Genomic DNA, 24110 nt, shown 5'->3' on the forward strand with positions numbered 1-24110 from the left:
TTCCTCTAACCAAACCAACCATGCTGTTTTGTATGTATGAACACTGCTTTGCATCATGTCCATTTTGTGACCTTCTTGGCGTAGAATCAAAAGCCAAAAGAAATCAGATGGTGGTGAATGCATGTCAGAATAATGCCGGATTTAACGTTGTGTTGATAAAGGTATAAAACGGGCTTACCTCAAAAGATTGATAAGAAATCTAGATCTGCTGATTTTGACCTTAATTCAACTGGTTAGTACGGACGGTAATACGATAATATGCTTATCATGTGAACAAGGTGTTTGCAAAACATGATAATCATCGTATTACCCAAATCTGATTGTAATCAAATTAATTTGCATGTAAAGGACTTGCTTCTCACATTGACATTGTCCTCCTGTCCTTGTGCATGCCTCAAAACCTTCAGTTTTTCAGAAGCTGTTTGATTGAATACTTACTAGTCAGAAATGTAAACGGGCATTAAGGCTAAAAAGGGTGACACAATGTTCCGAAATTACTAACCCTAAACATAACCGGAAGCACGGGAGCGGTCTAACGGGACTTCAGAGTTCTGGGCAGTCCCACCTGTTGTTTCCATTGTGGTCCTATAGTTTCCATTCATTGTGGCCCTAACATGGAGCGAAGCAATGCGTTTTGAGCTTGTAGAAGTAGATCGTATACTTTTTCTATTTTTGAATTTGAAATCCAATCCAAAAGGTAACCGTTTTGGAGATATGAGATTTCCAGTCGACAGAGACCATTTTGTAGTCTTTCCTTGCACCCCCTGTAGCTCTCTTCCACTGTCCATTTGTATCTCTGTATTCTCCCTCTCTCTCTCCCTCCTTTTCGCTCTAGCTCCTGTTTCCTGTTCCTTGCGAGGTCTGTTTCTGCATTTCTATTTTCAGCCGACTACATCATCGTCATGTTCACAGCCCCAATGTCTGTGTTGTAATTATGGAATCATTCCCTTTTTTGGGACTCTTGATGATGACTGATAATTTAATTAGGATTGTAGGCTTGTAGCCACTGCATCTGTCATCTCTCTTTCAGTTCCCATTCTCGTGTGTGTGCGTGTGTGTGTGTGTGTGTGTGTGTGTGTGTGTGTGTGTGTCTGTGTGTGTCTGTGTGTCTGTGTGTGTGTGTGTGTCTCTTTTCACTGAGATGAACCTTTGTTCAGTCAGTCAGGCCGAAGGTAACTGATTTACAGCATCCAAGGGAAATCAGACACACAGTGCCCACCTGCGGGCAGTCTGACAATATGTACTACAAAAAGAGAAAGAAGAGGTTAAAGGTCGTTGGCGGTCTCATACACGGACTGAAAAGTCTCACTTTCATGAGGAATAAATGGTATACTTCACAAACTAGGGCTGGGCCAATATATTCATAATTTCATATTTATAGGATATTGTGATTAATGTGATATGTTATCGTAATATTTTCTTTTTAAGCCCTGTTTTAAATATTTTATTTTTTATATTTTTATTCATAGTACAAACATGATGAACAAATTGAACATTCAGTTTACACCGCACCTTTGTTTTCCCCCTTTTGAGCTGCCAAACAGACAGCCAAAACCTAGTGTTTTCAACAGTGGGCTGAAATTGTAAAAAAAATAACAATAAATAATCAAACGATATAGAATCTATAACTGATAAGTATATATTTTTTAAATGGCAAAGATTTCAGGCTATTCCAACGCACCACCATTCCGACTAGCCTGCATTACTTTTTTTTATATTATTTGTTTTTATTCCTTTTTACAGGTCAAATACAGACAGGCGATTCAGTCAAAAGAGTTCATTTTTCTTCCCCCCCCCCCCCCTCTTCTCCCCTGTAGAGACAGCAGACAGATGCTAGGATATAGTGTATATACGCAAAGTGTATATAGAGAAATGGTAGCACACACACACATACAGAATACAAAAACAAAGACAAAAACAGAAAACAAAAACAGAGACAATAAAGGTACAAAGACTGTAATAGTAAAGAATGTATATAAAAGTAAAAAGTAACCGCCCGCATTACTAACCCTATCCTTAACCGCACGCGTACAGTAAGCCACGTAGTCTGAATCGTGGTGCATCGGGATGCACGATAAATATCGTCGGTTACTCAAAATCGTGATATTAGTTTTTTCTTTTTAGATATCACCCCGCCCTACTTCAAACTTGCCTTGCTTGCATCACAGATGTGTGTGTGTGTGTGTGTGTGTGTGTGTGTGTGTGTGTGTGTGTGTGTCTGAATGTCAACATGTGGGTGTATATTGTATTTTCCGACAGACACAATGCTCTTTTGTCATCGCTGTGTCAGTGATTGACGCATGGTCTAATGTAGTGTCTCGCCCTGAAGCCAAACAAGGTTTTGTCACATTCCTCTGTGTACGTTTGTATGTTTATTTGTGTTGTGTAATTTTTGTATTATTATTATTTGCCACTCGTAATTGCTACATTTAAGTCTTTATCATTGAGCTCATGCTGTGGGTTACCCTGAGGGGGAGGCATACTTTGGTTAGACATAGGCATAGCATTGGTTAGACATAGCATTCGTTAAGATGACCAGATTAAGGTTGGTGAGGGGTGTGTTAAGACGATCGGATTTGTTCCCATGCAAAACGTTAGACTAGTGCCACAAATGCAAATAACGGTGATAATTATACCAAGTGTGGTTCGGGATTTTAGACAGCAATGCCATTGATGGGAAAACAACACACACGAAGGCACACACACACGCGCGCGTGCACACACACACACACACACATGCATGCACACTAATACATCAGTGCCATCGGACCATGCCTCAGGGCTGTGTCATCCCTTGTTGTGACCAAGCTAAAAGACAATGAGTTAGTATTAGGACAGGATCTCTGTCTCACAGGGGGTGGATTTATATCTGCAGCCAACTGGCACTTTAGGACCTTCTCCTACAACAAGCCTATCTTTCTACATGTTAGAAGTTAATGTACTGTAGGACTCTGAGGTGGCATCCCTCAAAAAACATGTCTTTTGAAGTTGTTCCCTGAAATTTCCACTCAGATGAATGCATTCAGGCATACCTCACCCCGCTGTTTGCAGTATTATTATTGTTGTTGTAGTAATATTTTCTGAAAATAGTATTGCTTAAGTGGTTAATGTGACTGTGTGGCCTAGTTGGAGTGTGAGCTGTTCATTGGGGACAGGCTTGGGGAGTGTGCGGACCAATGACTGTTGTTCTCCCATGACTCACGCTCATGACCTTCCTCAGTGGTACTGTAGGTATAGGGGCCGTGTGGGTGTGTCCTTAATCCTTACATTGTAGTATTTGTGAGAGCCGTTCTGACTTCATAACTTCAGAATGCTGAAGTGGAATTACTGTTTTAGACTGTCCTCTTTTTGAAAAGAGGAGGAGGAGGAGGCCAGGAGAGGGGGGGGGGGGGGTGTAATGGTCTATGATGGCTAGAAGAGATGAATACTTGGGCTGGCCTGCTGATGAATCCCTCAGTAACTTCAGGATCTAGCATTCTTCACATTCCTCTGCAAAGAGATGGGTGGAGGAGAGGAAGGGTGTAGAGAGAGGGAGGGAGAGAGAGGGCCTAATAAGCAGACTCACTCTCTCACTGTGTTGTTTGTTTTAATGATAAGAGTACTAACACAGTTTTAGGGGGAGAAAATATGAGAATTTTAGGGGCATTATTTAATTGACATGGGAAACGGATTTACATTTCCAAAGCAAATGTGAAGAACTGTGTGGAAGATTTCTGCCGTGTCACAGATAAGGTACTACAGAAAGTAGTAATATTATTAATATTACTTATTATTACCTGAGGAATGGTCTGATGGCACTGATGTATAAGTGTGCATGCATGTGTGTGTGCCTGTGTAATCACAATTATTGTTTTGACATCTGCATAGACTCCATATTTGGGCATGCCTGACAAAGAACTCCATATATGGGCATAAAAGGGACATTTATCATTTCCAACTTGCATCGTTCCAAGTAGGCCAATGGGCACCGCTCTAACACACACACACGCACGCACGCACGCACATACGCACGCACGCGCGCGCACACACTATACACAACAACATTGTCTGCAATGGCAATGTTCATGCACAACAGTTAGGGGAGGGAAACAGTCTAGCACTTAAGGTGCCTGAAATATTGCTTGTTCTTTCTCCTCTTGGCTGTCCCTTTAAACTCTAAAGGCTCACGCATACTCCACTTTTTCTGTGATGACCTACTCACCGCGCTGGTTGTGAAAACTACAACATGACGTGATGACTGATGAGCGACTCATGATTTACATGATCTCACTCCAACACATCTCTGTTTTTACATGATCTCACCCCAACACATCTCTGTTTTTACTAAGCACCACAAAGGTGAGTAGCTTATCACCTAAAACTGGAGTATGCGTGGGCCTTAAGAATGTAAACAACTAAACATTTATAATCGTGTAATTGTTGCTGTCGCACAGAAACCTCGTATCTCCATATTTAAACTTTTTATGTGTTTGTCGTACATTAATGGCCTACTTCATCATACATAGTGTCGCCTAAAAATGAAAATAGCCAGTCTAAGCTCATGATGTGACTCGTGAGCTTGTAGATTGTTTGTTTTCACTATTTTCATAAAAGGATTGGTTCAAGGCTTCCACCCGACGGCAGATGTGACATCTAATGTAACATGTCATGTAAACATTAGGAGCATGCAGAAGCATGCAGGAGCAGTAAAGTGACTTGTGCCTCCTAACTCTTCCAGGCCGATAACATCTAACGTAAACATGGTGTGAGCATGTGCCAGTGCCCCGCACATGATTCATAGTCCGTATGGAAGCCAGCCTCACCGTGTAATGTTTTTGCCGCGAGGCTCCTCCCAAGACGGGATGAGTGGGCTGCTATAGAGGCCTGCCTCCCAGACACAATGATGACTCATCTGAATCTCCTCTTATGCTTTAAAAAAATCCAGTCTACGCAAGCAACTACATCAGCTTCATCTGACCTGCGTCACTAACCACTGCATTGTGCATTGTCCAGGTCCAGCTAGCACTGTTTTTCTAGCACTGATACTCTGTACGATTCAGTGTTATTTTAGCACACCGCGCACAGGCTGGTGTGTGTGTGTGTGTGTGTGTGTGTGTGCGTGCGCGTGCGTGCGTGCATGCATGCGTGCATTTACTGGCTCGATACTTATAGCTGTGTTGGGTTAGTATTCAGGGTTAGCTTTCCAAAAAGCGTCTTGGTATATAGGAAAATATTGCCATTGTCCTTGAAGGTTAAGCACTTAAGTTGGCTCTTTCAGATAAACTGACGTCACTGCTGTTCAGTAATACTCGAGGAATCTATCCTGATTCCTGCTGTTTATTATGGTAGTGGTTGGAGAGAAAGGATTTATGTCCAACTAAGAAACGGAACAGAAAACAGAAATGGGTGCAGAGAAGAAGGGCAGGATCACGGGTGGGACTTGACAAAGGGTCAATCCCCCCCCCCAAAAAAATAAATAAATAAAAAGCAGCACAAAGTGCGAGTAGGCCAACCAAATCATCAGCGGGGTCCCTGAGACGAGCCTCACACACACACACACACACACACACACAAACACACACACACATCACACATACACACACACATGGATTGTGTGGGTCATGTGTTGCTGTGAGCTGACTCCGGTCACTGAGTTAAACATTGACTCTCTCAGTCTGAAGATTGTATCATAGTGTCAAACAACCACACACTTCCTGGAACCGCTCTACCCACGGCACTCGTGGTTTTAGTGTGTGTGTGTGTGTGTGTGTGTGTGTGTGTGTGTGCGTGCAGTGCATGCGTGTTTCTGTGTGCGTGTGTGAAGGCTACATATTATTTCCATAACCAATTTCTGGGGAAACCCAGACTGGAAAATGTTTATGTGTGCGCACACATTTGCACGTGTAACGTCTGACACTGTCCATAATATATAGAACATCACACTCGCACACATTCCCAAAGTAGTTTTTCCGCCGTCTCGGGGTAACACCCTGGTAAACAAGCTAGGCTGTTTTTACCACTGGGGAAAACACAGGAACTCAGTATGGCCTGTTTTTACAGGGCCACTCGTATGTAGAGATTGTAGACGCGTACATACATTGATGTTGGTTTTTTTACGTTTGCTAGATAGATGCATCCACAGTAACTTGTATAAGTTAATCAATTGACTATGGTTGGACATCGAAATGATCATGGGGTACAGAAAAGGTTTATCTGAGCTTGTTTTGGACGTTGTGATGCCTGCCTGATCCTGTGACCATGCGGTTAAAACAAAAAGATGATCTATTACTATACTAGTAATAGATCATCACACTATAGTATACCATCTCCTTCATTGAGACCGATTAGTTGGAATGCTGCCTCCAGACAGAGAGACACCAGCCTCTGGCTGACCCAGACCAGGAAGTGTTGATGTGTTTCCAGACTCCAGAGATGGAGGGTCAGCCCCACAGATATAAAAAAATAGATGCCTCATTGGCTGCTGCAGTTCACTGGTGCCGCCGTGTGTGTGTGTGTGTGTGTGTGTGTGTGTGTGTGTGTGTGTGTGTGTGTGTGTGTGTGTGTGTGTGTGTGTGTGTGTGTGTGTGTGTGTGTGTGTGTGTGTGTGTGTGTGTGTGTGTGTGTGTGTGTGTGTGTGTGTGTGTGTGTCAGAAGGAAGTACAGCGGAAGTGCGGAAGCCACTCAAGTGACTACTAATTGCATGTTTTTCGGGACTTTAATATCAATTCAATACAAAGGGAGCTTTATTGGCATGAGAAAACAAATGTTTTCTGTTCATTGCCTCTGATTGGCCTACCGAATGTCTGCTAATCTCGGGAAAGCTTGCCTCTGGAGAAGCACACGCCCCAGAGCCGAACAGCCCTGCTTAAACTGTGCTCACTGGTTTTACATCCTATCAGAATTACTTCTGATGGTTTCCTGATGGATGTGTTTTCGGGGCAATTTTTTAAGAGACCATGCAAAAGGCATTCCACCTTTTGTTGTCAGAGCAGTAGAATGAGAACTTTGCCATGTTTGTTCTAAATGTTGGGGGGCAGATCAGATCACGGCCGCTCCCTCTAGTGTTGTGGCTGTGGGCTGTGGGTGTCACTCACTTTGGATTCCAGTTGTCTAGCATCCCAGATCTCTGATTAAGCCTCAGTTTCGGCCCGACGTATTTCACTTTCAGATGCGTCCCAGAAGCGCCGTGCAGTGCACGACAGTTCTAAAAATACACGCCTGGTATTGCTCGCAAGACATGGCCAAAGCATTTCCAGGGGGGTCCCCAGCCAAAAACGTTAATAATTCACTCTCTAAAATGTTTTACACTGTACAATTAAATTATGAGCCAGCTGCCTAAAATATTTATCCGGGCAAGATACTGTATATATCTAGGTTGGGTAGGCCTTTATGATTTGAGTCCTCATACAGTATGTAGGAACAGCAAGGTCCTCCTATGCCCCTGTACAGATTTGGTAGTTTTGATTTGGCACTTGCGGTCAAGTTTATTCTGGGATCACCTTCTCCCATGTATTTAATTTAAAATTTTGTTAGTTTTTTCCCCCCACGTTTTTCACCCAGTGTCAATTATCTAACTTAATCCTGGGTGTTACACTTCCTCTGCCAACCTGGGGGTGGAGTTGACTGACCTCATGCTTCCTTCTATGCATGGGGAGTCCAAGCTGCTTCTTTTCAGTTGACTGACCTCATGCTTCCTTCTATGCATGGGGAGTCCAAGCTGCTTCTTTTCACCTGAAGGGGGAGTTTCCCCAGCCGGACGTAGAGCGTGGAAGGAACACGTTATTCCGACCAGTTCCCATCCATCAGGCGCCCCAGCTGGCCAGGGGGAGTTAGTTTAGAGACCAGGATTACTACATTTTTGTGAGGGTACCTACCCTAGGGTTCACAGGGAGAACATGCAAACTCCACACAGAAAGGCCCTTTCACCAACTCCGCCTCGGGTATGGGCACTGAGCTGTTTTACTGAGACAACATGTAGTCCAGGAAGTAAGTGAGCCCAGTGTCTAAAACCACATATTACACACATAAATACCCCAGGAAAGTGTTCTAAATCTTCTACACGTCATTAACATGAAATTGGCTCGTGTTAGACATGTTTAGGGTTTAGTACTCGTTAGACGATTAACATCCCAGATCCCAGATTAGATCCCAGATTAGAGGAATAGAATAACGAAGATCACACCTGAATGCAAGTAACTATCAGTTGGATTGAAAGCCAGCTGTGGTACACAGGGCGGAGTCCTGCACGGGTCCAATTTTGACAACCAGGTGCGGGTTGACAGAATTGGACCCGTGCAGGACTGAATATTGACGTGCAGCCCCAATATTCAGATCTGTAGACGTAAATCATGTCACCCGTGATTATACGCTGTCCGCCCGTTGCCCGTGATTACATGCAGTAAGTAGCTGCCTACACTGCCCTACAGACGGTCACTAAAAGTGTGTTAAAATGCTTTAAACGCAAGATGGCAGCCTTCAACAATAGCGGTGCATACAGTGGTCGGGTTCATAAAAAAAATCGGCACATCAAGTGAGGAACAGCGGAGTGAGCTAGAACGTGCATACATGCAGTAACACGTGTTGTTGTTTACATTGTCAGATTTTAATTTGAAGGTTGAACTTAATTGGATTGAAAGCCGGCCAGTTTCCCCCCCCCCCCTTTTTTTTTGTACAAGCTCACAGCAACACATTGTGTGTCGGCTATTTTCACTTCAGCTTAAAAGTTTGTGGAATCCATTTTAGTTGTTTTTAATTTGATACAATTTAATGATTTTGAGGGGCACGGTGGCACAGTTGGTAGTGCTGTCGCCTCACAGCTGGAAGGTCCTGGGTTCGATTCCCGCTCGGGGCGCTGTGGGTGCTGGCGCCGTGTTTCCTCCTCCGCGTCATCAGTGCCCATACCCGAAGGCGGGGTTGGCGAAAGGGCCTTTCTGTGTGGAGTTTGCATGTTCTCCCCGTGTCCCCTAGGATAGGTACCCTCACAAAAACATGCAGTAATTCTGGTCTCTAAACTGCCTCCCCCTGGCCAGCCGGGGCGCCTGATGGAGGGGAAAGGAACTGGTTGGAATAACGTGTTCCTTCCACGTGCTACGTCCAACCAGGGAAACTCCCCCCTGTCAGGTGTAAAGGAGCAACTTGGACACTCAAGCATGAAGGAAGCATGAGTTAAGTCCGTTGCTCTCCCCAGGTTGGCGGAGGGTGTGTAGAGCCCAGGATCACATTAGATGATTGACACAGGGGTGAAAAATGGGTTACAAAATCGTGGGATAAAAAATATATAAAAAAATGAATTTAATGATTTTCTTTTTAATGTATGAACATTATTGTACATATATATTTTTTAACCATTTTAAATAAAAAATTAATTAATAAATTAAAATAAACCAAAATTGTGTCCCGACCCACTGTTTGGGAACCACTACTGCAGCAGCAGCGTGTTGTTGTTCTCTCAGTGGGGCTAACCTGGTTACATGCACGTTAAATGGATAATGATGAAAAGCTGCAATCCTGGATGCATTCCGCTCAAGGGCGTCTTCAATGTCAGTGTTGCCCAGTCGGTGCATATAGTTATTATAGAAAATATACTTGGAGAGCAGTCATTTGAAATGGTGAAGCTATGATTGATGGTGTGCAAATTAGAAAACTTATTAATCCTGAAGTAATATACATAATATTATGTTGGCAATTAAATGATCATCAATAAGCTGCTGAAAGAAATTGTCATTAACCGACCATTAATATTGGTGTCCCCGACGCGTATTACGAGGTGTAACGAAATATGCTCCCTCAAATAACGTGTCCAACAATGACCTTGACTAGAGGGCGTGGAGAGAGTGTGTGTGTGTGTGTGTGTGTTCTCTCATCCTTCTCTTGCCTCCCTCCTACCTGCAGTGCAAGCATGTCACCCTTAGGGGGAAGCCTGCCCCAGCCGGGCGGGTGTCGGCAAAAAACGGCCAGTGGATCCGATAGATTTTTACTTTTCATCTTTTTATCGATTTTTCCCAATTCTTCACAATTTCTTCTATATGTATACATATTGTTTTTAAAATAGCAGATCTACAAGCTCACAATTTATCGTGGCATGCTTACAGCTTGGATAATATATAAATATATATAAATAGGGTCTAAGTTAGAGTTAGTCCGATACCGATACTGGTATCGGTTACTCGGGCCGATACCACCCTCAAGTACTCGTACTCGGTACTGGTCCCGATACTTTGACCCGAGTACCAAAACATCCAATTGACACTAGGCTGAATTAATGCAATGGGAGCAAGTCTGAGCAGCAAATCGCCAAGAACGGCCACATCTACAAGCATAAATGACAACTGACAAGTGTAAATCGGAGATCCATCTGCATCTGTATCGGCGAGTACTAAAGATGAAGTACTTGGACTCGTACTCAAAAAGATGGTATCGGGACAACTCCAGTCTAAAGCCCATCACACACCGTCTGCGACCGCCGCGCGTCAAAACAGCCGCCTCCATTATTTTCAATTAACCTATCGCACACCGGCGGCGTCCGACACGCGCTGACGCCTCGCCTGGCGCGCCGATAGAACCAGTTCCATTTTCCAGGCGGCGCCGCGCGGCAACGCGTCGCGTTGGAAGGAGCCGGTGTGTGTTGGGCTAGAGTGACTTAAAACTTTTGTTCCCCCTGCATTCAACCACTCTGCACACCACGCCCTCTCACACACCCAACATAAATACACTGTGTGTGTGTGTGCGTATTGTATCTCTTATGTGTGTGTGTGTGTGTGTGTTTCCCTGACAGATGCAGTGTTCCAACAGCTCCCGTGACACGTTCGACAACGAGCAGAGGTAGAGGAAGTAAGAGCCTCCAGGAGACAGCAGGTACACGTGTGTGTGTGTGTGTGTGTGTGTGACAGCAGGTACACTAGTGTGCGTGTGCGCGTGCACTTATGTGCCATCTGTTAAACACTTGAACCCATGGGCGCATGATCTCTATTTTGGGCATGCAAATATCGCAAAGTGTTACCAAACATTCACATAGCTCCAAAAATCTGCTAGAATAGCTGATCTTCAAGCTCAAAAGAAGAGTGAGCTTGTAGATCTGCCATTTTTTGTCATACTAGCCTACATAGGCTTTGAAGTGTTAAATTGCTTTGACCTACTTTACCTGTCAGAGAGAGAGAGAGAGAGAGAGAGAGAGAGAATGAATGCTGGGACAGCCACAGAATGCTTGGAGGAGAGCAGCCATAAAAAAATTGTTAAACATTTAAAGCTCAAATCTTCAAACATGAATTATTGCTATAAAGTGCTTGTTCAGTAACAGGGGTCTCTACAGACCTTTTCTGTTCTGTATCCTGTAGAGTGCTCTCCTGACTCCTAATTGGATAAACATTGTTATCCTCATCTGAAAAACATATTTTCTGTTTACTATAAGAGGTGCAGAGACCCCTATTACTGAACAGAGACTATAGCAATGATTCCTATGGGATTATTATTATACTTTTTATTGACTTTTATTTGATCATTGAAGACCATTGAGAGCATGCTCTCTTTTGCTAGGACGCATTGAGTACATTATGATCACACACAAAAAAAGAACACCATTTTACATATAGATGAGCAATATTGTATACAATTAATATACTTCATTGACCAGGACCCCCCAGAGTTCTATATTTCACTCTAACTTTTAACTCTATGCCACATACGCCGAAAATAGCGATGGTGTTGGATCGAACTGACTGTACTGTGTTTTGATGGATTATATTAGCTTTGCATCTCCCTTAGATGGGGTGAGAAGTTCAGTCACGCGAGAGAGTCGCTGCTTCTTCGCCTGGAAAGGAGCCAGCTTAGGCTGTTGCACATACCGTATACAGTATATGTTGCTACATGTATATCAACAACTAATGAGGCACAGAGGTAGCTCCCGGATTGAAAGGTATAAAGGTCCTTTCAAATAGGCAGCGATGGACATGTTGTCGCATGGATCAAGAACAGGTCTGCTACAGCTCTGTTCAAGAGGGGCGTAAAAAAAAAAGCTAAACAGAATCCAGGTCTGGTGAGTCGCGGGCGTATGCACGTAAATACGCTTGCGATGTTGCCCCTCGACTTCTCTGTGCGTACAGAAAAAAAATGCAGGTCTCATTGAAAATGAAATCGCTTCAATCGCTTTGTCATCATCTGGATGTCACAAGACCCACAGTAGCAGTGCCTCATTATGTGTATTTAACTTTCCCCCAAAATGTGATCACTACTTAAAGTTTAAGTAGTGATCACATTTTGGGGAAAAGTTAAATACACATAATGAGGCACTGCTACTGTGGGTCTTGTGACATCCTGATGATGACCCTGTGTCCTTTCCTCTAGCTTCACCATGGGGCAATATCTTCCTCTTGCATCCAAGATTTTTTTTTCTTTTTTTTTAAAGATATTTTTTTGGCTTTTTCTGCCTTTATTGATAGGATGAAAGTAGTCAAGTCAAAGTCGTACGATTTGTCACACACATTACAGCAGTGAAATTTGTTCTCCGCATTTGACCCATCTCACACACTGTAGTATAATAATCAAATTGTCATGATCGCTTAGCCCCACCCCTATGTGTGTCGTCTATTAGTGTATCTTTAGCATCTTAGTATCTTTAGCCTCCTCTTATTTTTATTCGCATTCGGCTCAAAAGTAAGAGCCTGGGGAAACGCATTGGAAGATATGGCATTGGATTGGAAGCCCACTTCCATGTATTTGGCTAACCAATAAGCCTTGGCCAGAGAGAGGGTAAGCCGCCTTCTTACTTCTTAAGCCCCAATCCAATCCCCCGCCGGCGGGGGCAGCGGCTGTCCACCTCATGAACAGCTCTCAGGGCTGGTCAAGGTCTCAGGTTCCAACTCCGATATTTTAGATTTTCCCTCCTGGACGCCCCTGGGGTTTAAGTGGCTAATGGGGCTTTTAGTCTTGTTTTGTCTCATTATGATCTATATTTCAGTTAACTGTTAATTAAGTCTCTTGAGACAGACTTTTTGGCTAACGCAATGCTTCCGCCTGTACATCGGAAGCACTGTGAAAATACGTTAAATAAAGTGGCCGTACACTTCCATGTTATTCCCAGGGGTCATCGACATGATTCCATTTTTGCCACCGACATAGAAAATGAGTGTACAATAATATTACCAGGAACGCATAAATAGATGACCATATGAATGACCATAACAGATCAACCCTTACGGGCCCATTTGATTCCATTTGAACACTCAGAGTTAAGGGGTCCTTAAAATAAAACATTTGAGAACCACTAGTACTAGTAGACTCCTAATGTGCCAATGAGTCATAGTAAATAATTGTCATACATACAGACTTGACATTCAGTAAGTGGGTCTTATGATCAAAATAAAAACATTAATGGTGTGTAAAACAGAAAATCAAAACAATTCCGTGTACGGACATGTTTGTGACCCCTGGTTACTCCTGTTTATTCCCATATGTGTTCCTGTAATGTCCCAAAGAACCGTCCCACCTTTATTCAAAGCTAACCCAAAACTTTGGAACCCTACTCGAGGTCATCCGACAAAGTATATGAATTAAGTTGTTATTGTGCACTGCAGGGATGATTCTCTGTCATATTTGGTTTATGATTTTCCATTATGGTAGCAGCTATTATGGCCGTGCCATCTAAATGAATGTCTCCTTCAAAACATGGTTTGCCTCAAGTGAAATAATGGTTGTTTTCTGTCGCTTTGTGTTTGTTTTTGTCATCAATGTTGAATGCATGAAGTGTGTTTATTTCTGTCTTCATCTTTCAATAGTCATCAATGTTGAATGCATGAAGTGTGTTTATTTCTGTTCTTCATCTTTCAATACTTGGGACTAAATTTGGAAGTGCAGGTGTAAACGCATCTGTAAACGTCTGTCGGCATGGTGACCACTTTTCCCTTCCTGCTGTGCCAAAATCAATGCTCATGGCCAATCACACTACAGATGGCTCCCACCTGCTCTCTTTTGCTCTCTCTCTCTCTCTCTCTCTCTCTCTCTCTCTCTCTCTCTTCCCCCCCCCCCCCATATACCTCCTACCCTCCCCTACTCCTACACAAATGTGAAAAATTAGCCTGATCCAATTATCCTCGCTACTTGTTGTTCCACTGATCCGGCCTCTTTTCCCACCTCTACTCCATCACCCAGAGAGCAGAAGGATTTGGTTTATGGCTCTTGTGAGATCATGGCTCTGCACTGACTGTGTACCGCTTGTTCTCTCAGCATGCCAAATAAGGAGCAGACCATATCTTGTTAATTCCCAGAAATCTGTCTTTTCACACTTTCTTTTTTTAAAGTTCCCTTTTATTTTAAAGTCATGATACTCCATTTGACACAAAAACACTTCTCTTAGCCCTGTCACTTGCACAATCCTAGGAAGCCCTGCCCTTTGCAGCTCTATTCTTTAATAGAGTGTTTGGCTGACATTAACCCTGCTACAATGGATCCACTAAACACAGGTTATTATTACCGAGTCTGCATGTAATGAGGCTGGGCTGCATTCAAACTGGACAAAAGCAATAACGTCGTCCACTAAATATAGGCATACAGTACGTGAGAAAGTTGTGTCCTAATAGTTTCTGGTCACAGATTGTATAGGCCTTTTTATATAAAAGATGGATATAAAAAGAGAGGAGAGGCATAAAGTGCATAATACATGACTGCATGCATAATACAATTGCATAATTGATAAGTCATGACTGTCAATGTATGTGTATAAAAATTTAAACAATTATAATAATACAAAATTACACGTTTCAGTTCAGTCTGTGCACAGTGTGCAGTGTCACCAGACTTGGCTCTTGTTCAGTAGGGCTTTAAGCAACTAGTCGACTATTCAACTAGTCGACTAGTGAATCCACTAGTCGACCTTGTTGATACTAGTTGATAAGATTTATTTTTCTTTTTTTTTAAATGTACAACTATTAAAAAAACAATTTTTTAGTACATAACAGGTAGACCACGTTTGCCTGGCCGTGGACGATATTGCGTGTTTGATTAGGCTTCTCTTGATGAACTGCATGTATGTACATCCATGGGTAACTAATTGAAGCCATAGCGAATCGAAAGTGATTTGATGGGAAAAAAGTGAGTGTGGTAGGTAAAGTGAGGCTGATGGACGGATACATTAAGAGGATGTGGAGACGTATCTTTTGCTAGAGTGCTGTGTTCCTGGCAACCTAGACATCCAGTGTCTAATATACAGTATAGCCATACTGATCTTGCATTGAATTCACATCTGCTATGTTTTTCCACAAAATGGGTGCATACAAAATGTCTAAAACTCCTCCATCACCTTGTACACATTTATTTTAAAAAATCCAATGCGTGCTTCTGGTTGGCTGCAGCTTTTTCTCGCCACATACACCGGCGAAACGTTTGAACTTTTCTCAACTTTGCTGTCCTGCTTTTTGCTGGCTCTGCCTTCTGCCGCAGTAAAGTGGAGGTCGGTCCTTGCCTTACATCAGTGGTTTTCAACGTGTGGTCCGGGGACCATCAGTGGTCCTTGAGGGTGTTCCAGGTAGTCCTGGTCCCCAGCTAAATGATGGAGAGTTGGTAACAAAATGGACCCATATAAATCTTTAAAGCCCCAACCACACCAAAGGGTCGCCATGCAACTCCTTGGGTCCAAACGGTTGCAAGGAGTTGCATGGTGACCCTTTGGTGTGGTTTGGGACATTGAATTCCATGCGTTTAATCACTTGGGACGGCTTGCGTCAACGTGCAACAAGACGTATCACACCGCTGGGACAACGCTAAAACCATCTCGGCCCTTTGGTGTGGTTAGGGCTTAACTCTTGAGAGTGTAAAATGAAACCAAATGGAATTTTTTGTTTCAGTTTACGCTCTCCAGTTAAATTATTGATAAACAACTGCATTACTAAATTTCTGTCTACACAATTAGAGAATGTAGAATGATTTTCGTGCCTGTTATCTCTCATCAGTTCAGCATGGAATTGTGGACAAAATCTTATCCAACGATAACAAAATTCTTACATTTTGGGTCTGAGAGACCATTATATTATATCATCATGGTCCGTGGCGCAAATGCCGAAAAAAGATGGGCCTTCACATGAACAAGGTTGAAAACCACTGCCTTAGATGATGAAATGACGATTACATTATTGACCCATGCCTGGTGTAATTTACTATGTGCATGTTTGCGTGCACATGCGTGTGCAATTGGGTGCGTGTGTCGTTGCCTATAGCTCATTCAAGACATCTCTGTTAATCCTGTTCTACTTCCTGTGGTCTTCTTCCTTAAGTTCCTTTGCTTCAGTGGTCACAGTTCTGCCTTTTCTCTTTATACAGCATATGTTTCTTTCTGTCGCTCTATTTTCTCTTTATACAACATATACACTCACTTTTGAAGATTCCTGCAGCATGGTTTATTTATTCATTTTTAAAAGACACTTCCCTGCCACACTGTTGTTTGCACTCTGTTCTCTGAGTGGCTGACTGCAGTGTTACTTTGAATAGTAATGCTGATGCTGAAGTGAGCTATGTTGTAACTTGTTAAGTATCCGTACAATGACTTTGTGTAACACTGTTATTTGAGTGATAACAGCACTCTGTGACAGTGACTTTAGCCTCTCAAACACCTTATCTCTGCATTGCCTTGTTAAGTGACATAACATCCACAACATCTCCCTTTATCTTTGCTAAAGACAATAATGGACTTGAAGGGGGGCGGGGGTGAGGGTTGACGAGTTCAGGCAGATTGCAAGAAGAGTGCATTAAATCCACACGCATCCTGCAACATGCACAGAGCGTGAGGAAAGGAGAAGTCTGCAGCAAGAGCGTTGAAGTCAACAACACTGACTTGGTGAATATGGTCAAAACGGTTCGTTGGGAGCCTAGCCTAGGCGTTTCTGTATGCGTGTAGAATCTTTCAGATTACCATTACCATTTCAGATTACCATCACCATTAATTAATGTATAATTCGGTTTCCGGTATTGGGAACCATTTTACAAACCATTGGTTTAAAAGGAGTGCTTAAAGTTTACTATTCCCACAAACATCTCTTTCTGTCTGACATGCTTCTCCAAAGCAATGAATGAAAGAGGAAGATGGGTCAACAACCTAGGTTTTCCCCTTCCATAGGCACCTCGGGTCTGATAAATGCAGACTCAACACTAGTGGTGTGTGACTGCAGTGGTTGAAACTTGAAAGTAACTAAGCACTTTTACTTAAGTACTGTACTTTAGTACAGTGACCTGCATAGCAACTGTTGCTAAACTACAGTATTTGGATTGGTATTGGACAATCGTTTTTTGGGCTAATTGTGAGGTATTTGTACCTTGTGTATGCCATAGTTTCAGTACTTCTACTCCACTACATTTCAGAGGCAAATATTGTACTTTTGCTAATTTGCTACACTACAATTATTTGACAACTTTAGTTACTAGTTAATTTGTAGACTTTGATTATTAACACAAAACTTATATTAACCACTTCAGCCCTATACACATTTCGGGCCATTTGAAAATAGCAGATCGTGTCGCATTGTGAGCTTGTAGATCTGTTATTTTCAAAAGATTATTATACATGTGAAAACCTGAAATGAGACAGTTCTACATAATGAGTACTTTTACTTTTGATACGAATACTTTTGTACTTTACTCAAGTGCATTTTGGATTCCGGACTTCTACTTGTAACAAAGTATTTCTATATTCCTCCACAGTGTGTGAGTGCGTGCACTTCCTGCTTCACGGAATCTGATAGGTCTGGCCAACTTTGCATATGTTTGGTTTTCCTAAAGGGGGTGGGTGTGTGTGTGTGTGTGTGTGTGTGTGTGTGTGGGACTTTGCTTTGAATAATGATCTGTGATGATGGTGATAAGGAGCTTACATAGCCTTTAGTATTTCATTTTGTTGGACAGCGGCAAAGGTCACAATATACGTACTGCAAAATATCAACGAGATGGTTGGGTGTGATATTGGGGCTAGTATTAGCTTAGTATTTACTCATGTTTGTGTTTTTGTGTTGTGTTTTTGTGTTTATTGATGAAAAAGCGCTAGGACGTGTGTACACGTCCTCTGGATCCATCGGTTGCATTTCCTGTGACGTTTCCACACAGTCTGAATGTGCCAAACCAAGCATGTCGTTTTCATGCATGTGCTTTTTGTTTGACGTGTGTGTGAAGAGAAAGACCATCCTTTAAAGGTGTTAATGCACTGCCTCAGAGTAGTTCTGAACAAGACACTGACATATCCAATCCACTATGTGAGCATTTGTTTACCGTTTGTCATCTGTGCCCTGTGACCCCATTGCCCTCCACTCAGGGTTTTTGCAGGCGCTCAATGCGTGTGTTGGTCTTTGTGGAAGAGGAGAGAGAGATATGAGGTAAAGGGGATGGCACTAGGTTATGGGGGGCAAAGGCAACACAAGGGTAGTGTTTGTGAAGGGCACGGGACTACACACACACACACACACACACACACACACACACACGCAAGCTGGCGCTTGCCAAAAACAGAGGCCTATTGTAAAAGCCCAGCCCAGTTCAACCCACCCACTACAGCCCCGCATTGTGTATCTGCCCTTCCCACGTCTCTGTCTGTCTGTCTGTCTGTCTGTCTGTCTGTCTGTCTGTCTGTCTGTCTGTCTGTCTGTCTGTCTGTCTGTCTGTCTGTCTGTCTGTCTGTCTGTCTGTCTCTCTCCCATTGCTCCATGCTGGTTCTCTTGTTTGCCATCTCAGTGTGACTTTAAAACATTTGTTCTCGCAGTCGTTTAGTTTCCATTTAATTCCTGTTCTTGTGTATGTTATTCCACTGTCAATCTGTTCATGTTTCCCACTTCCCAGTCATGCTGAAACTGTTTTCACCTCCTCCCATCCCTCCCTCCATCCAGCTCTCTGTCTGTCCATCCTCCTCTGAAAGTGTGAGAAAGTCTGACTGCTGCAGTCGGGGAATGGCCACGGTGTGTGTGTTAGAGACTGACATTTTGTCGGGATTCCCGCGGGTTACGGGATTCCCGCGGGATGGGATTAATATTTGTATTAATCCCGCGATCGGGACGGGACGGTAATAGTCAACGGGAGCGTGCAGGAGCGGGAATGATATCGATCATAATGATCGTTTTCAACTGGTCACGCTGCCAACCAAAAGAAGCACCCATTTTTGTTATAGTCATCTTTCTGTGAGCCTGACGCAAGTCATTGGTAGGCTATCTGTCTTGAGAAGAAGGAAGTGATAGATAGGCCTATATAGATTGATTGATTGATCAATCAATCGCCTTTCCTAATGACTAACTTACGTTCCTGACTGCCCATCTCACACACTCTCATGGACAGTCTTCTCTCATTGTTTCCTATCTGTCAATCTGCATTTCTCTCTTTCTATCCCCAAGGAATTCATTAAGTAAGAGCCAATAGTCAAAACGTGTAATCTTTTGTTTGCCTTGCCATAAATACATTTTTCACCTGAAGACTGAATTAGGTCAATATTTCTTCCCTGGAGAGTCTGCACACTGGGGACAAGCATGCTCTTTTTTGTTTCTTTACCTGTTCTTTTGAAGAGAACCCTTTGAGAACGCCTCTGAACCCAGACAACGCTTCCTCCCTTTGTTTTCTGTTAGCAAGTCTATCCCTAACTCCTCTTCTATGTCCTGGCGGTGTTTAGCCCTGATGTTTTTAATCTTCTGACTTCAGGTGCAAGTCAAGAAGTCAAGTGCAGCTTCAATCATTAATACATAGAAAAGAATGGATCATCGTTTGTCTCTCTCACACTCATACACACATCATTAATTTTGTGACATGACTCTGCTGTAATCTCACACACACACACACACACACACACACACACACACACACACACACACACACACACACACTCCTCATTTCAGCAGGAGGTGTCCTAGTTGGGAATGCTTGGTATGTTGTTTGTATAGTAATGTATTCAGTTCCCATCACTGGGCTGGTGCTGCTGTATGTGATGTGTCTCTCCAAAGCCAGCCTCTTAGCCTGTCTCTATTCTTTATTCCCATGGCGACAGCTGGAGGTGTAGAGAGCAGGTCTGCATTGTCGTCTTGTCAATGGCTGACCTGCTATAACACTGTGTCACACATGCACACACAGTCACACACACACACACACACACACACACACACACACACACACACACACACACACACACTCACCAGAAAAATGAGGTTCTCTATCGTGTTCGAGACTGGCTCTCCACTACATATTTTCAATATGTACGGGAACTGACCCGACGGGGCAGTGTACATGGATATCTCTTTAAGACACATCTTCTATGGTGGCCCTGCCCAGATTCCAATCAGCGGGCTATTTAAGCCCCATCTGTGCAGTGCCACTTTGATTTTTTGATTTCCACGAGAGCAGACGTTTCGTGTATCTCAGCAGTTTTGACACTATTAAACAACATATATATATATAAATATATATATTTAGAACATGAAGCTGCGTGGCACACAGTCCACTTACCTAGGTAAGAAGAGAGCTGGTCGTCTCGACGACTCCTCTCGGGGCGCCGCGTAGCTCCACAAAAAAACAACAACAGCAACAAGCTGCAGGCCTAATCCGCTAGACAGTGGAGGAAGCCTCAGCTTGTCCGTGCGTCCGTTCCCTGGTGAAACCCGACCACGTTGGGGGAAACCTTGAGACGGCGTTCGGTCCGTGCGTCCGTTCCCTAGTGAAACCCGACCACGTTGGGGGAAACTAGGAGACGGCGTTCGGTGTGGCCAAAGCCAAGTGCGAAGCCGACCACGTTGGCGGAGCCCTGGTTCCCTGGCTGCAGAAGCGGTGAGACCTCCGGGTCTATCATCGCAGCTGTACACCGCGGCGGCGATTGGCGGGGTAGAACCTAGAGGAGCTGACCCAGTCGGCGTACTCTGAGGCCATCTACGTTCGCTGATCGTTGCCGCCGCGGTCCGGGCCAGACCACACGGCAGAGAGTGTAAACAAACAATCCCAGCGTGTTCCAACTTCCTCATTGACAGGTTGACGTGAGCGTCATAGTGTAGGAGGTATGCTCGTCAGGGACGGCTGCCCAGACTGCACTGTACCTCACGGTTCACAAGAGGGCGGTGTGGCTCAAAGATCAGGAGACAAAAACTCCAGATGACCCACCGTGTTAGGCGCTGCTATTAAATCGCTTACTCTGTCACAATTGGTTCTGGTTAATATATACTTATATGCTTATATATATATATACCTGTGTGTATCAATACAAGCATACAGGTATGTGTATCACGCAAGCTGATACACTACCAATGTATTGTACAGTCTGTACAATACAGTACAGGCATATATATATGTACCATTGTAAAGCGCTTTGAGCACTTGGAAAAGCGCTATAAAAATGCAATTCATTATTATTGTTATTATTATAAGTATGATAATGGCTACAACAACACACTATGCATGTGGACTTGTAGGCCCACTGGTATGATATACAAAAGTTTGGAAGCCTCCAGTGTGCTTAATGTCAGATTGTTTTGTGCTAGAGCCTCAGAGCGGCCGAGCAGTTTATGTACAACCTCTTCCAGAGGTCCATAACTCTGCTGGTGACACAAAACAAACTGTGGACATTGATTTGGGGACTCTGTCCTAACAAAGGAGCACACTGAGAATCCGCGTCATGGGGATGTCTTAGGGTACCATGTTGCCTTGATTCGTTTATGCAGCATTGTGAGCTGCAAAGGGTAGATTATGACCCCTCACGTTCAAGCAATTACTATGGGCCCACTCCCTGTGGAGCACATTCCGAACAGTTAAAATATGGTGTACAATACAAGATGTATATATATATGTATATATAGGTACACATATAATAAATAATATATAGGTATACATATGAATATATCTATATAGAGACAAGAGGAGATGGAAATAGCAGGGGTTTCTCAGGCTGCAGGTGGAGCTCACACGCCCACAGAGGATGGCCATGACCAGTGTGTGCCCTGCGGGGGCCCTGGTATGAGGACCTCCTGTATGAATGGTCTCTTCCTTCCAGCTGAAGCTGGAGGGGCCATGCCTGTTTTAGAGGCAAAAGACCAGTCGTTTCCACTGACAGACCCATAAAAATGTATTTTTTATGTGAACGGGTATATGCTATTTGTATACAGCTGTGACTCTGTATCCAAGACAATGTTTTCTCAAGAGAGACAAATAAAGACTACCTTGAACCTTGTCCCAGGTTGGCAGAGCTGGGCAAGCTAAGCTCAGGCTATAGCTCCACCTCTTTCCTGCCCTGCCTGGTACGGACAGGTCTGTAAAGAAGGATTTAGTGAAAGTTTTCGGGACTAACACTATTCCTTGGGGTCAGACGGCCATTAGAGCACACTATACAGGGTATGGTTTACTGAATGGATCCCCATTAGCTGATGCCAAAGCGACAGCTAATCTCCCTGGGGTCCATATGAAATAGACATACAAAGAGTAAATGAATACATGTATTGTGGGGGTTGCGCCAGCTTACACCCCGGTGATGTAGTTCGGTATTGTGGATCTGGGTTCAGTGACACAAACAGAACGTGCTGGGTCAGTCGAAGGTTTCCCTTTATGTTGGGCAGTCATCATAGCGCACTATACTGTCGTATTGCTGGCGGGGTGTCAGCTCACGCGACAGTGGTGTAGTTCTGTCACAGACAGGACATGCTGTGTCTGTCCGACGTTTGGTAACATAGACATGACATGCTGGGTCTGCCAGGAAGTATGCCTGAATCTCAGCCATTATCACACTATAGGGCGTATTGCTGACGAGGTCAGCTCATGCGTCCGTGGTGTAGTTTCACGGTGGAGCCGGGCTCAGTGACACAGCAGAGCGTGCTGTGGCGGTCGGGCAGAGCACACGATACAGTGTACAGTGTGTCACGGCGAGCCGTTTATGCACCTAGGTGTGACTCTGCGGGGTAGAATCCGGTTACCGGTCTGAAACCACAGAGAAAGCTCTTCTCATCCAGAGAAGTCACGAAGTCATGGCTATCTAGGCGCAGCTAGCCAACAACAACAGCAACAAGACTGAGTGCCGAATCTGCCTCGCGGAGGAAGCCTCAGTCTTGTCCGTGCGTCCGCTCCCTGGTGAAACCTGCTCGTCGGGGGAAACCTTGAGACGGCGTTCGGTCCGTGCGTCCGCTCCCTGGTGAAACCTGCTCGTCGGGGGAAACCTTGAGACGGCGCTCGGTGCGGCCAAAGGGTCCCAAGTGCGAAGCCGACCTCGTTGGTGGAGCCTGGGTTCCCTGGCTGCAGAAGCGCTGTGAGACCCCGAGCGAAACCGACCTCGTCGGTGAACCTCCTGGTTGATCATCGCGGCTGTAAACCGTTGCGGCGGGTAGCGGGGTAGAACCCAGAGGAGCTGACCTAGTCGGCGTACTCTGAGGCCATCTACGGTCGCTGATCGTTGCCGCCGCGGTCCGGCCAGACCACACGGCAGAGAGCGTAAACAAACAATTCCAGGGCCAACCGGCGGGGTATGGCTAGAGGTGCTCAGCACACCGAGCCCACTCCTCAGTCCGGACAGTTCAGGATACCCAGCCCCCACATGCTGTCTCTCGAGACAGTGGCGGTCAATTCAGGTGGACCCCTGAGTAGGTTCCACCATGTCATGGGTTGTAGCTCTCTCGAGGTCGTCCTCAGACGAGCCCTCCATTGTCGTTTCCGGTGATCCTGGATCTCCATCTGGCCAGTTTGTTGGTACTTTGCGCTCCTGCGTCGTTCTTGAGTACATCCACGGATGTTGGCGTGGGACGTCCTCGTGACCGGTGCCGTTTGTTGGATCCCACAGCACTAGTTTGCTGGCTGGCATCTCTTGGCAGTGTGCCAGCTGGTGCCTCCGCCCCTTAGGGCTGAGGGAGACCACGGTGTACCGGGTGCTCGCACATTAGGTCGGCAGCCCCCCCACGGGAGGTGGTACTGTCTGCCTTGCGGCATGAGCCAATTAAGCGTGGACACTTGGGTGGCTTCTCGCAGGACAGCATTTTTGTTGTTAGCAGTGTCAGCCACAAGAATGTCCCTATCAGTGCATGAAGGAGGCTGCCACTTCCTACATGGCAATGGTTAGGTGGTGCTGGCACCAATCCCTGCACTCTATACCATACGGCCTGATCAGAGAGTGCTCGGGTAGACCATGGTCGAAGGCTGGACTGTCCCACCGGATCACAGGGGTGATC

At 44.5% G+C, this 24110-nt stretch overlaps 1 protein-coding gene across 1 annotated transcript in view; it reads left to right on the forward strand.

The window, feature by feature from the left end:
• Positions 1-24110, forward strand: part of pik3cb (phosphatidylinositol-4,5-bisphosphate 3-kinase, catalytic subunit beta) — a 100575-nt gene that overhangs the window by 12692 nt on the left and 63773 nt on the right. Inside the window, exon 2 of the mRNA XM_080772553.1 lies at positions 10754-10833. The gene's annotated coding sequence lies outside the window, so the exon portion shown is untranslated. The remainder of the gene's footprint in view (positions 1-10753; positions 10834-24110) is intronic.

The sequence above is a fragment of the Protomyctophum bolini genome (genome assembly GCF_963924005.1).
Source record: "Protomyctophum bolini genome assembly, chromosome: 9".
NCBI classification, from domain to species: domain Eukaryota; kingdom Metazoa; phylum Chordata; class Actinopteri; order Myctophiformes; family Myctophidae; genus Protomyctophum; species Protomyctophum bolini.